Raw genomic sequence first — 9,680 nt, 5'->3', positions numbered from 1 at the left:
AGGACAGTAGTATTCAAAGAGCTTTAAGAGTGAGTAGTATACCCACTTACACATTGACAAAAGAAGACTGTAAGAGTACAGAAAATGTAAGGTAGTAATTCCCAGAGAAATTCACAAAGACCAGTGATAAAAGAAAAATGGTGTGCATAAGAACATCAGCAGATAATGAAAAGATGAGAGATTTATTCATTGGAACAGGACTGAAGGAAAGAAAATATTTTGAAAACAAACAAAAGAGAAGCACTTCAGTAAAAAGAACCATTGTATTAAAAATATATGGGAAATACAGTATTTCTTTGATATTTCTAAGAATTTGTAACTCAACAACTATATTGTGAGAATAAAAATGAAAGCTGGGTTCAAAAGTGTAATCCCGCAGCAAATGCAGTATTTTTGGAATCCAAAAACCCTCTGTCTGCCAATAATTTCCTGGCTATAGCACCCTTTTTGAAATTAAAATCTGTTACCTCTCCTTCAGACTGGTGTGGCTTTTCTGATGGTCTTCCTTGTAGATGCTGACAGACCAACTCAGTTGTAATTGCTTTACATAGTTTGTCTGTCAAGGCATGCTGCTGAGAATGTAGCAAAATATAACCTTTACCCATGGAAATCAAACAACTGGCAAGTGGGCACCTTCTGTCTTTTAATTCTTTGTCACAGGTTACTTCAGCAATTCATTGTTCATGGAGTTTGTCATGACATTAAGGAAATCTGAGTACACTGAATTTGGCACGCCTAGTGCTAGTCTTCACTGAATCGCCGGCCTACTGAGTGACTTCATGTGAGTCATTTCCATCACTGGGCCTCCTGCCTCAGCAATGAGATGGGGATATTCATGCTAAGTCCTTGTCTATGTGCTTTGCTATCTACTCATAAATAGTTCTATGAAAGACAGCAGTGGTATTATTAGTAAGGCAAAATCTAAATGGATGGCAGTAGATTTGGCTGATAAAAAGAGGCAGTAAGAAAGCCAAAAGATATAAATATACCACTGTCTTTGGACGTTTGAGCCAGTTTTGCTGAATGGGAAATGCCAAAACTGTGAGCTAGACCTTTGTATTCATGGCTTGCAAAGAGCAACAGATGTTTTGATGTTATTACTGAGAAGACTGTTAACACTTTACTACATAAAGGACAGGGTACTGGTCACTCTTGCATGATTTGTAATGAAGGCACTCCTTCAGAAGTAATCCATAGATAGTGAGCCTATCAGTTGTTGCTTCTTGTATGCAATATTGCTGCTGGTATTCTCACCTAAGAGGCCTTCTTTTCTTTATCTTGTTTGGTTACTGATATGGATGAAAAACTAGGTCAGAAACAACTAAGGAGATCAGGCTTATCTTACTGAAGATACCATATGTATCTTGTGAGATATACTGATACTCCCTGAATCACTCAGTGTGTTCAGGAAATTTTGTGAAAGTACACTGCTTCTGCTTTCAGTGGCTATTTCTACTCCCTTCATAAATACTGGGTACTAAAATAATGATTTAGCTATCCTTCCTAAGAGCATTGAAGTTTCAAGAGACCTGGAACTGGCTTCCTAGAGAGATGGTCAATGCCCCAAGCCTGTCAGTGTTCAAGAGGCATTTGGACAATCCCCAATTGTCCAAATTTGGACAATTTGGACATGCTTTAACTATTGGTCAGCTCTGAATTGGTCAGGCAGCTCGACTAGATGATCATTGGAGGTCACTTCTGACTCAAATAATATAAATTCTATTATGTTTTGTTCTGTTCCATTCTGTTTCTCAGTATGCAGTTTTTATGAAAAAATACTTTCTTTTTCCAGTTACTTAGAAAAAATGGAAGAGTAGATTAAGCCAGACTCAGTTCAGCCAAGATAATGGCAAAACTGTGTGTAGATATATCTAAGAGGACACAATTCAAGATTATAAAGGCATACCGTTGACGGAGAAGCAATTTTCACAATTCTCCTAAAAGGCCCAGTGTGTTTGTTGCACTAAGCACAAGACATTTAAAAAGAACCCCAACCATTAAACAAGATTTCTTGGACCTTAAGATATATGGAAAAACCCTTGTTTTACTCTGGGCTCAATTCCAAATCAGTGTTCTAAGAGTAAACCATTATTCAGAGGTAAGAGCATGTGAATGGATACACAGGGATACACATTTGAGCACAATTCATTGAATAGAAACTTCACACAGAGAAAATATTCTAATGGCATAAGACAGATCTTCAGTTACGCAAAACCTCAAGTACTAATTTTTTAAAGGCGCTCACTTCTATTTCTTTTGATAGGTCTACAACTTCCCATTTCTCTTCCTCTGGTTGCTATTGCTTTACCACTTTCTATGTTCTGCATCTGGGTTTACAAGATGCTACTGGCCACACAAACCAAATTTAATATCCTCCATTTGGATTCCTACCAAACCACAAGACCATATATCCTATTATTTTTTTTTTTGCTAATTTTTTCTGTAGCTCATTTTTTCTTTTATGTAGTTCTCAGTCTCGTAAGAACAAGCCCAGCTCTTTCTGTGGTGCTGCACTAATGTAACTGATACTCAGATTTACCCCTTAGAAATTGAAACTCAGTTTCTTCTGTTGATACCAATAACACTTTTTCCATAGACTTCCTTATTCTCCCACTATTGTTTGATTTACAGCAGAATATTATTCTAATTCAATCATTTTTCAACCAATCTAATACAGCCCCAAAGTGGATTAGCCAGCAGGCACTGGTAGACTGCACATCCATCAGTTGACAGCTACAAAATCCCTGGATAATTAAACCCAGAGAGAGATACAGAAAGGGAAGGAACAATTCATTTGTCTCCTACTTCTCCATCTGTTGCTGTTCATTCCATACAATTGAAGATCAGCTCCTTGGCCCTTCTTCTTCCAGCCACCCAAAGCTGGAAGTGGCTTCCATCCCTGGGGCAGGAGAAACAATGCTTTGAGAAACTGAATGGGACATAAGGGAGAAAAGGAGACATCTGATCCCTCCACCCCCTTTTGTCCCTAGGCAGGAAGTTTCTTCAGAAGTCACACCAATACTACAGTATCTACAAAGCGATTTGCACTGTGATGGCTATGTTGATGTAAGTACAACACAGCATGCAACCCTATGACTTGAAAGTCCTGAATGTGGGCATTCTGTAAACTTCCCCAAAATCAGGACAATATATCATACCTTACTGTTACAGTGAAGTAAATAGAGTATCATAATTCCACGACTAAGTGCTGATGGTTTCTCCTTTGTGTGTATTTTTACAATGAGGGCTTTTTTCCCCTTCTTTACATTTCATCATGTTTTGACAAAATAAGGGGGTGAATCAGATTTTTTGTAAGCTTTCTCATTCTCTCTCTTCCTTTCCTATCTCAAGTAAATGTCACCAGAAGATGCAAGCATACATGTTCTCTAGTCATTATTTCTTTTAATCATGTTCCTTTTCGAAGCAGTTTTTCTTAGATTGCAGAAGATATCTTCAGAACAAAGAATAAGTTTGAACTTGCATGTCCTGTTCATAACAGGATGTCCTCCCTCAAGCTAGCTGAAAAACACTATGCTAATACTAATGCTAATATTGATTAGTATGAATGTTACTATTTCTATTCTTTGAGAAGGCTATTTAGTATTTCTAAATAGTCAATTTATACATACTATATTTTCCATATAATTTTCTGTATTATAAATTGCATTATGATCTTCACCTAACTGAATGTGACTGGTTATAAAATGTGTAGACTTTTTCTCTGCTGTACTGGTATACCCCACGCTGTCTTTTCCTTCTAGCCCTGTCAGAACTGCCACATTGTAAATGCTACTTAATCACCACTCTTGTCAGTGAGTTAAAAAAAAAAAAAAAAAAAACAAACTTTGAGGAAAGTAAGAGTTTCATTTCTCCTTCTGGATGTCTGCCAGCAGATTAGTTGGTGGGGGAAGAGTGGTTTAAGGTTTGGGTTTTCCTTTTTCTACTTAAGGAGTGGCTGTTGAGGGAGGCTTGAGGAAGCTACCTTGGTAGGGAGAAGCTAAAAGCTTTTATTAGTTGCTCTGCGTGCAAGAGGCAGATGCTGTCCTGCATTTTTGTCAGTCTGAAATATAATAGCTCTTTTAACGGTGTGGACCCCTCCCTGCTGCACAGAGGGTGACTTGAACAACCGGAGTGGAATGGGAATTCTGGGTGCGGGGAGGAAGATGAGAGTCACGAAGCCTCCAAAGGACTCCGGCTGCCCATTCCACAGACCTCTAGCTCTTACCCTAACATTTAAAAATAATACTCTGGCATTTAAAATAAACATAATTTTCTTCTCCTTGGACTATGAATAAAGTAACATTACTCCTTAACTCTTCAGATCCAGCTCCTCTGACAAAGGCATACAACAACTCCCTTTCTCCAACTCCGAAAAAGTGTTTTGTTGGTTATGGCTTTAGTTCTTTAACTAATCGAAGACGCCTGTGATTAAGCAGCACCCAGAACACCCAGAACCAACAAATCTGGACTTTCTAACTCTCTGCATCATAAAGCCAGAAATGTCAAAGTGATCGACACCTGTAAGAAAGCAAGGTGGATTGCAGCAAACTGACCAGGCTCCAGCACTCACTGCCCTGAGCTTCGCTGTTTTCAGGGACTTAAGCTCAGCTCCACATTAAAATATATTAGTTTGAGGGGTCAGGAGAAGGTCTATCGTAACAAACTGTAGTTCTACTGGAGTAAGTCATACTGAAGACACAATGACACTTGTGTATCTGGAAACTATACAAGTATAATCATCAGCTTTAAGTAAAGGATTGTGAATTGAAGTATCTATGATTAGAGCTGCAAAAAACTTTTAACGCAAATGTAAATGGTGCTCACTGTTGGTGTTACTTTGTGGTACTTTTGACAGCATCATTTAATAAATGGTAGGTACAGTGCAATGTTTATGTGCAGAAGTTGAGCTTCCCTATGTTACAGTCTGCCATTGCTAGATACATGTGCTTTGGCACCCAAACCAAGATACGCAATGCCATTTCAGTATCGGAGCACCAGCAAAGTAAGTGAGAGCAGGGCAGCTAAATACAGCACCCTAACATCATGTGGTGAACGCAGCACCTTCCTGGAGACAGACCCCTGAAGGTACCGGTGGCACCCCCAATGGAGGCCAGCTCAGCTTTACAAAATGGTGGAATTAAGGGTCTTCCTGCTGCCTCTCACTCCAAGCTCACTGTCCCAATCTGCTTTAAACTCACAGTGGGGAGATTTAGATTAGATATTATGAAAAAAGTTCTTTACTCTGAGGCTGGTGAGGCACTGGCACAGGTTGCCCAGAGAAGCTGTGGCTGCCCCATCCCTGGCAGTTCAAGGCCAGGGCTTTGAGCAACCTGGTCTAGTGGAAGTTGTCCCTGCCCATGGCAGGGTGGTTGGAACTGGGTGATCTTTAAGGTCCCTTCCAATCCAAACTATTCTATGATTCCATGAAACAGCCTCTGACCTCCCCACTTCTTCGCCATGCACACTGAGGTACATGTTCTTGTATGCATACCTGCAAAAGGACAATGAGCACTCAATCCCTGTGGAGGACATCCTTCACTCTTGCTGGACAGCGAGTTGTGCCAGCCAACCACCACTGGGCTGCCATGGCTGGCATTCCTTGGTTTGCACAGTGCATGAATCCATTCATCCCCCTTTTTGCTTCCATGAAATCCCAAGCTGTTATAGTACCTGCAAACGGTATTTCAGTGCATGAGCACAGTGATGGCAGCACCCACCGTACTATCAGCTAATCTTTGCTTTTTGAAACTAAACTTTGAATAAAACCTTGATTACCTGCATAATTAATCCCAGTTCACAGGAATTTGCATGCCTGAATAATTAAAGAATTAAGGCCTAAAAGTGAAAAGCGAGTAAAGCCCATGTTTTTGTACTTGAAAGCTTCAGCAGCAATCATGATAGTTCACAGCGCATAAATAATTCAAACTGAGCTGCTCGCCTTTTTTTCCCCTCCTTGCAGAAATCCTCTTAGTGCTTCCTAATTAAATGAAAGTATTTTATAAACCATCATTCTGTGACATCACAAGAATATTTTAAACTCTGGATTATACAAACTGGATTTACAGCTTTTGGCATCTGCCATCTGATACCAGGAGCCATTTAATGGAACTATAAACCACCATAAAGTGGTGACAAAACAGTACTTTTAAAAAAAGAATTGAAAAAAAAACCCAGTATCGTGCTTGTCAGCTGAGTTTAACTCAACTTTTATTTCGCAACTCAGCACTTTTCCCTTAGAGCACTCAGGCTGTAAATAACACTTTAACAAAATCCTGACAAAACTTACACAAGCAGCAGGTGTAGGAGGAGGAATACGTATTGTAGGGCGCCAAATCAGCATTGTCGGATTATATTTTTCCCACAAAATAATTGATTTTTTTCTCGTTTTTAGCTAACCGCCTCCTCGCCACCGCGGGCGGACGGGGGGATGCGCTCCGGCGCCGGAGGGACAGCAGAGGGCGCCCTCCGCTCGCCGCAGGCTGCGCCAGCCTGACAGCGCGCCGAACGTTCTGGAAGGGGCTGTGTACGGCTTCCGGCCGGCGGCCTTTTACCCTTCGTGAGGGGCCGAGCCGTGTGTCCTTGGGGCACCCTGCGGCCTTGCAAGGCCTGGGCACACCGCCTTGTCCCCAGCAGGTTCTGGTTGAGCGCTGGGTCACCCACGCGGCTCCATCTGTTAACCGCAACCCGCCCTAGCCCCTCAAACACGGCGGGGCAGACGCGGGCCAGCGGAGGCTCGGGCCGGCGCTGCGGTACAAGGCAGCGCGGAGCTGCAGTTCCCCGGTTGGGCGGGCGCGGGCGGGGTTGGCGCTCGCTCGCTGTCCCCTTGGCACGGAGCTCCGGTCGCTCCGGTGCCAGCCCGGCCCGCCTTTGGGGGCGGCAAAGGAGCGCTCCGCCGCTCCTCTCGCTCAGCTGCTCGCCCCGCCTGCCGCCGTACACTGCGGAGCGCTGGCGCAGTCGCCTCTGCTCTGCCGCTGGGGCCGGATACCGCCTTCCTCCATTTTCTCTCTCCGCTGAGCTTTTCTCCGCAGCCTCCCCCCCCCCCCCCGCCCTCTGTGCGTGCCGGAGAGAGCAGCTGCCCGGTGGCAAATGTCCGCATTCCCCGTTCCCCCTGTTCCCGCCCTCCCGCACAGGACCCGGCCGCTTTGAGCCCGCCTCGTTCCTCCGGGCCGGCGAGGGGAGCGGGAGGGCGGGCTGTGGCAGCCCGGGGGTGCCGCGGGAGAGCTATGGGGCCCCCCAGGTGCCGGGCAGCGGGACCGCTGGCTTGCGAGGCGGGGGCTCCCCGCCCCGCTGCCCTCTCCGATCGTAGTACACAGACATGTTTATTTTCGGTCCTTCCCCTTCCGACTGCCGGGTGACAGGTTTATTTTCATGGAGGGCCCTTCGTGAAAATGCAGAAGAGGGACTGCGATTCTCCTTCTTCACTATTCTTCTTAACTTTTCGGCTCTCTGAAATTGCAGCGCTCTCGCTGAACGGGCACGGCGGGGCTTTGACTTTCTGTCCGTCCGTGTGAGAGCCCAACGGCTGTGGCCATCCGAAGGATGGTCAGACCTCTCTTCTCTCCTACCTCTCCCATCACCAAGCGTCTGCGGCAACCCCGCAGCCGGGGGGCTGGGGGAGATCACACACACCCCCCAAGCAATTGGTTACTCCCTCCCAGTCCCCAGACTAATACTGTTACTACTGTTTGATGTACTATCCTCCACTGGCTTTTTTAATGCGCAGGAACAGGGTCCTTCGTGGTGACTTTTTAAAAGGGCGAAAAAGCCTGCGTGCTGCTTGTGCTGGTTGTGTGGAGCGAGCCGCGTGTTTCTGCTCCTGGTCTCCTTTCGCTTTGTACTGCCTTATTTCTAAACATAAATAAATAATAATATAAAGAAAGAAAATATTACCAAAATGGGAGTATCATAATGCTCCGGTCTGCCCTTTGCCTCCCAGGTAGTTGAACATAAAACGTTCAGGGTCGCTGAAGTGTACTTTAAAGACAAGATTGCTGAAATCGTACTAGTTCTTTAAAGTCTATGCATTGCTCCTGTGTCACTTTATCTTATTTTTTAACCAGAGTTTATCGTTACACCTCCTGAACTCTGCATTTTTTTGCTGTTTGTGAAGAGGAAGGTCGGTGCCAGGGTTTAAAACTTTCCCCGGGTAGACCGTGCGTTTCAATTCTGGCAGCCAACCCCGCGGTCGTTAGTCATGAGCAGAGGTAATAACCGGGGAATGTACCATTATAAAATAATCCGGAGGTATTAAGTAGAGAATGGTACGGCCATATTTTATCACCGTGGTTTATCACACTGCTTAGATTCGCCGAGGGATCGTTCTGTTTAATCCATTTTACTAAGCACTGTATAAACCAGACATAAAGACAATGCCTGGCTAGAAAAGCTGCTTCTGTTACAGACTTTGCAGTACCTCGGGTCTAATTTGTTCTCGGTACCTTTAAAGATGCAGGTTTTGGGTTTTTTTTAGTAACATAAATCTCAATCGGAATATCTCAGTTTTGGGATATCCCCTTTAATTAGGGCTGCGCTATTTCAGGACGTTGTATAAGGCCTAGTGCTGAGATGAGACTGCTGCCTCGTGCAGAAAAGATAAGAGACATTGCAGGGGAAGGGGAGGAAAGTTCATTCCCTCCGTGGTGGAAGTGTCGTGGGGGAAAATCCGAGCAACAGCTCGGTCCTCAGGAACAAGTGGTGCTATGTTGCTGACCGCCCGTCCCCAGCGGATATGGGGACTTTTTTTGGAGGGGGGGTGGGGGTATTTATTTTTCTTTGCTTTCGTGAGATCTCTAATTCTTTCGAATTCAGGCCTGCGGCGATTCTTTTAACTATTTCTGTTGCCAATGTCAGGACCAGGGAAAGAAGGGAACGGGCCTTGCCTGGCCCCAGCTGCCGCACTTATCCCCCGGATCGTGCCGTGGTTTCTTCCCTTCCCGCGTAAGCTTAACCTCTTCTGCGTACCAGGAGCCTGCAGCGGGTTAGGTTTCAGCAACACCGCCGAAGCGGTTAGGTTTTAGGGGACTGAGGTTTTTTTCTAGGGGGGGAGGGTAGACCCCCGCCTCGGAGCAAAAGTCTTATGGATTTGCAAGGGGCACACCCGGACAAAAAGAAGTCGTGTCTGTCGGGGAGCATCTTGGTTCTCCTTCCCCGGCGAGTTACTAGTCAGTGGCCCTTACTCCGCACACATCCCGCGGCGGGTCGGGGTCGGGGTCGGGGCCGGGGCCGGTGCAACGGGTATTTACAGAGTGTCACGCTGCCAGTATTCCGATGTATATTGGAACAGGTTGCCCAGAGAAGCTGTGGCTGTCCCATCCCTGGCAGTGTTCAAGACCAGGTTGGATGGGGCTTGGAGCAACCTGGTCTAATGGAAGGCAGCCCTGCTCATGGCAGGAAGGTTGGCACTAGATGAGCTTTAAGGTCCCTTGCACCCAAACCATCCTATAATTCTACAATTCCTATTAGGAATAGACTGGCTCTTTTTCCAGAGGGAGTGAACGAGTTTGCAGGTTGTCAGGTTGTGCTCGACAGTGCGACAGTGCGGCTGTCACTGTGCTAACATTCCTTAAAACAATTTTTCGTTCATGATAGCTTTTGTTTTTTTTTGTTTTTTTTTTTTTCCCTTTGGCTTTCACTTTCGCACAGCGTTTCTGCAGTGCTCACATCTGTTTGTCATCTTCGGA

General features: G+C 45.1%; 1 long non-coding RNA gene across 1 annotated transcript; it reads right to left on the bottom strand.

The window, feature by feature from the left end:
• Window positions 1-268: 268 nt before the first annotated feature.
• Window positions 269-6,639, bottom strand: LOC136007154 (uncharacterized). The gene is made up of 3 exons (XR_010609509.1): window positions 6,287-6,639; window positions 5,492-5,670; window positions 269-2,899 (listed from the first exon to the last, which is right to left on the bottom strand). It is a non-coding gene; the product is annotated as an uncharacterized LOC136007154 (long non-coding RNA).
• Window positions 6,640-9,680: the final 3,041 nt, after the last annotated feature.

This window comes from Lathamus discolor, chromosome 1 (assembly GCF_037157495.1).
Source record: "Lathamus discolor isolate bLatDis1 chromosome 1, bLatDis1.hap1, whole genome shotgun sequence".
NCBI classification, from domain to species: Eukaryota; Metazoa; Chordata; class Aves; order Psittaciformes; family Psittacidae; genus Lathamus; species Lathamus discolor.
This window is presented reverse-complemented; position numbering and strand designations above follow the sequence as displayed.